Raw genomic sequence first — 5,535 nt, 5'->3', positions numbered from 1 at the left:
GGGGGGGGGGGGGGGGGGGAGTGGGGGGAGGAGAAGAGTGGTAGGAGGGGGAGGGAAAAGGGAGACAGGGAGGGAAATGGGAGGCGGGGAGGAGGCAGAAAAAATTTTTTTCAATAAAAAAAAATTAAAAAAAAAGATAGTCATCAATCTGACTACAGAACAAGGCCAGTTCAGGCACCTTCTCCTCTATTGCTTAGAATCTTACCTAGGGTCATCTTCGTGGGTTCCTTGGAAGTTCTCTAGTGCTAGGTTTCTTGCTAGCCCTGTAATGGCTCCCTCAGTCAAGATTTCTCTTTTCTTGTTCTCCTTCTCTGTACTTCCCCCATCTCGACCATCCCATTCCTTCTGGTTATACTCCCCCTCCACATGTCCCCTTCTCCTCCCTTCCACATTCCCTTATCCCCCAATTCCATGCTCCCAACTGTCTCCAAAGATTTTGTCTATTTCTTCTTCACAAGGGGATCTATGTGTTTCTCTTAGGGTTTTCCTTGATACTTAGCTTCTCTGGGGCCGTGGAGTATAGCTTCCTTACCCTTTGCTTTACAGCTAGTATTAACATATGAGTGGGTACATAACATACTCATCTTTCTGGGTCTGGGTTACCTCACTCAGAATGTTTTTTCTCTTTTTTACATTTTTAATTGATTTTTATTGAGCTCTACAGTTTTCTCTGCTCCCCTCCGAGCCTCTCCCCTCCCCTCCTTCAACCCTCCCTCCAAGGTCCCCATGTTCACAATTTACTCAGGAGATTTGACCATACTCGGTAACAAAGCAAACTTCAATAAAAACAAAAAGTCTGGAATAACCCCTTGTATCTTATCAGATCTCCATGGCTTAAACCTAGAATTCAACAACAACACAAATTGGAGAAAGACCACAAGCTCATGGAAATTGAACAATGCTCAGCTGAATCACCTCTGGGCCAAAGAAGAAAATTAAAGAAATTAAAGGCTTCAAAAAATTAAATGAAAATGAATACACAATGTACCCATACTTATGGGACATTTTGATAGCAGTGCTAAGAGGAAAGTTCACAGCACCGAGCGTTTACACAAAGAACCTGGCGAATTCTCATGCTAGTGACTTAATGGCACAGCTGAAAGCTCTAGAAAAAATTAAACAAAACATGACCAGGAGGAGTAGATGACAGGAAATAATCAAATTATGGGCTGAAATCGATAAAATAGAATCAAAGAAAACAATACAAAGAATAAGTGAGACAGAGTTGTTCTTTGAGAAAATCAATAAGATAAACCAAGCTTTATTCAAACTAACAAAAAGACAAAGACAAAATAGTCAAATTAACAAAATCAAAAATAAAAAGGGGAACTTAATAACAGACACTTCAGAAATCCACAGAATGATCAGGTCATACTTCAAAAACACGTACTTCACAAAATTGAAACATTTAAAGGAAATCATTTTTTTTCTGAAAAGGCACCACATGCCAAAATTAAATCAAGACCAAATGAACAACTTAAATAGACTTATAACCCCTAAGGAATAGAACAGTCATCAAAAGTCTCCACCCGCCAAAAAATATGTTGAGCATTTAGCTTCTTCTTGTAGACCAGGCTGGCCTCGAACTCACAGAGATCCGCCTGCCTCTGCCTCCCGAGTGCTGGGATTAAAGGCATGTGCCACCACCGCTCCAGCTGCATTTAGCTTCTTCTTAACCAGCTATTTTAAGGCCTGTAATTTCTTTGATGCCATAGCTCATTGGCCAACCCAGCCATGTCAGTTTATCCTTTTAAAGGTAGAGGTGGCTGTTGCGCCATGTTTTTATACAGCTCAAATAGTCGGTGATTATTTTTTATAAAGCTTTCTTCCCAGAAACATGATCTGGTTTATGGTCCTTTGCTGAGATCAGAGGAATGTTAATCTTGGTATTCCATTGCTTCAACAGATCACAACCTCATAAATATACAGCTGCATTAGCCATGTATGTCATCAATTTTTCTCTTTGCCCTTCTGACCCTATACAGTCAACCCATCTCATGTTTTCTTTTTACCTGTGATAGAGTTTCAGTCTCTAAGAACCTTCATCTACCTCCTGAAGAGGCTGATTTGGATGCCATGATTCTGCTGTAATTATACGCACATCTGCCCCTGTGTCTAAGGACCTTCAATTACAGCATCATTTATTCATACCCTATGCTTTGGCCTTTGATCACTCATAGAAATCTACCAAAATGTTCATTTTATGGTTCCTCCTGGAATTTCTTATTCATCTTCAATGTTGTTCTTTTATCCAGAGAAGTAAGATTATTTACAATAAGTAATGGATTTTCTAATTGTTCTGTGGAGGAGTGTCTTTCACAGTAACTAGGAACGACTGGACCATAATTGATATGGTTGCCTGTAAGAGACCCTCCAAGGTGTTTCCCACTGGTAAAGTTTTACGTTATTTGTCTCTTGTTGACCTGCATTCATTGGTCCAGTGTCATTCTTTGTCATATTTTCTGTATAACCCAGATGGCTGGGACCTTGTATTTGTGTCATCCCTAGAAGCAGCATTATTTCTAGGAAAGTCCTGCCTATTAAGTCTTCTCGCATGGCCTGTTCTATCACAGGTAGAACATTTGGCACTCTGATGTCTCTTGAGGTCTTTGAAATTGCTTCTCCTATCCACACTTCATCACTATAGTTAAGAGACTCAATTCATCTTTGGGTATTGATCTGACCTTTAAAGATCTATTTTTCTTTATGCATTCAAAATTAGCATTTTCAGGGGCTGAGATATGGCTCAGAGGTTAAGAGCATTGCCTGCTCTTCCAAAGGTCCTGAGTTCAATTCCCAGAAATCACATGGTGGCTCACAACCATTTGTAATGAAGTCGGGTGCCCTCTTCTGGCCTTCAGGCCTACATGCATCCAGGATATTGGATACATAATAAATAAATAAATAAATAAATTAAAAAAAAAGGCGTCTGAGGCCAACAGAGTATGGCAGAGTGAGAACCTCTACCCAGAGTCTTTGAACAAACTTCAGGTCAGAATTTATTCATCATGGGCAGTCCAGGATATTGGCAATGAAAGGAATTTTAGAAATTGACCAAAGAAAGATCCAGGCACAAGAGTAGCCTTGTCAAGAGACAGGACAGATGTGCAACAAGTGTTAGTGTTGTGGAAGCAGACCAGAAAACCTAGGGAGTCAGGAGGCTCAAGCACTGGTGAGCCCTGAGCCTGTCTCTCTTCCTCCTTTGCCTTCTCTTGGGAGGAAAGAACCTGGGGCATAGAGGTAAGGTGGAGGCAGATGAGAAGAGGTCCAACTGCAGTTAGAGCCCCGGGTAAAGTCCAGCTGTGTGTTGGTTGGAGCCCCGTGCCCAGTTAGCCTGGCATATCCAGATGAATAGACAAGGTTGTCAGATCAGGGGAGTCCTACGGGAGGGGGGCTAAGTCATGGGTAGAAGCCTAAGTGGCAGTCAGCAGCAGAGCAGGGCCCTCTGCAGGGTGCGGAGGAGTCAGACTGAGACTAGGAGGTCGGAATGTGACTTCTGCACTCTGGGCAGTGGAGTAGGGCGGCGTTTGAGACGGGACAGCCTGAGCCCAGCAGGAAGAGTGTTTCTCCAACCAGGGCACCCTCAAGCATCCACCGTGTGCCAGGCACAGAGGCTGGCCAGGAGGGGAGGCAGTCAGCGGAGAAGAGAAAACGGTTCAGAAGGAACTAAACACTGGGTTGGGTAACTGCAGTGGCCGTTTTCTGAGGGCCTGCTGCCTACTTTGCTCAGGGCTATGCCTGACTTCAGCACAGTGAAAGGGAGGCTGTAAGCGACCAAGTGATTGGCAGGTAAGCTTTCTGTTTTCCTGGTAGGACACCAGTGACCATGCTGACTTTGGGATGCGAGGAATCCCTGGAAATCGGAAACCAGCTTGTCCACCTGTGGAATTTCTCTTCTAGTCGGCGCCACACATCACTATTCAGCGACTCCATGGGATGGGACGCACCTCCCCATGCAGGGGGACAGAGAAGCATTGTAATCTTGACAAAAATCAGAAGAGTGCTGTGTTGAGTGATGGGGAGATGTGGTTAGTGCAGGGGCTTCTGAATGGGGCCATCAATGTGACTGATAGATCACCTGCGTGGGGACTTGTGGCTTCCTGTCAGGATGTGATCTAGAACCAGCCAGTCTATTCTTTTTAAATTACCACTGCATCTCAGAAAAGCTCATTGATTTCGAGTCCATAACTGTGGGGTGGGTTTGATCTCCCAGCTTGGTGATAAGACGGGAGAATGCCATGCAGTAAGAGAGATGAGGTTCCCAGTCACCTGCCCTGGATTCTCGAGATGTTGACCACAGCAACGCTTAGCCGTTATCCCCACCTGTGGACTCACAATTTTCCGTCCTTCACCTCGCTTGCTCTGGAGACTCATGGGTCCTGGGGACGTGGGATGGGGAGGTTTAGCACTATCCTCCGAGCACAGCATCCACGGTCATCACAAGAGCAATTGGGGCTGCTTGCCAAAGAGCATCACATAGGGCTGTTGACTGTTGGCATCCCCTCCTACAAGAAGGGGCAGGGAGGGCTACTGGATCTTTCCCTGAGTATCCAGCCGTTGCTCCCAGGCAGTTGTATTAATTCTGCCGTAGCTGCGTAGGTCACAGCAAGGGGCAGTGTATATGGTTGTATTGGAAGACTATGGAAAGAGGCTCCATCTATGTAGTTAAGGGAAGCCTTCCCCATGGTGGGTGCCAACCTTCTAGGGTAGCTTCCTTGGGGTCATCTACATTCCTGCTTGCAAACCCTTGTCCACCTGTGCTTTGTAAGTGAGTTTGATGAGCCCAGTGGTGGCCCAGGGGGAAGTCATGTTTGTTTTGCTTTTGGGATCAGCAAAATCTATGTCAAAATCTATGTCTTATATCAGAAGATTTACCTGATATTAAAAACCAGATTTAAAAACCAAATTTAAGGAACTGTTCTATTGCCACTATTCTAATAATCTTTTGGTTTTTATTTCCATTCTTTAAAATGTTTCTCAAAGTATAAATATTATCACAAATGTATAAAGTTCAATATTTGTTTTTTTAACTTTTGGTCATGATATTAATGGTCTTCTAGAATACTAATTCTAAAAAAAGGCTTTTTCTAGCTCCCTGTACATGATTTCAGGTTTGAGTCTCTATCAGGTAGCTAAAAATTAAGTTTTTATACTCTGGATGTACATAACAAATTATGGTCCTTGAACCTCTAGGAGATCTGCTGCATGTGACATTAGAATGTTTAAGCTCTGCAGTCACTCATGACCATGCCCATCAGCGACATCTGAAGACTCCAAAAGGATGATGAGGCCCCACAACGATGATTACGCCTGGATTATCATCATGCCACCAAGTTGACAAATACACAAAGAAAGGGTAAGAACCCCAAACTGCTCAAGACGTTTTTAAGGTGGCTAGCTGAGTGGTCCAGTCTTACAGACTACTCTAGCTAGGACTTGAAATAAGCCCTGTGTTTTCCCATTACACAAAGACTGAACAACAAATGATACAGTTAGCTCTCCCAAGACACGACAGTAATCCCAAATTTTTCAGAT

The sequence above is a fragment of the Alexandromys fortis genome, unplaced genomic scaffold (assembly GCF_014885135.2).
Source record: "Alexandromys fortis isolate MF-2015 unplaced genomic scaffold, M_Fortis_MF-2015_v1.1 scaffold_140, whole genome shotgun sequence".
Taxonomy (NCBI): domain Eukaryota; kingdom Metazoa; phylum Chordata; class Mammalia; order Rodentia; family Cricetidae; genus Alexandromys; species Alexandromys fortis.
Note: the sequence above shows the minus strand (reverse complement) of the source record.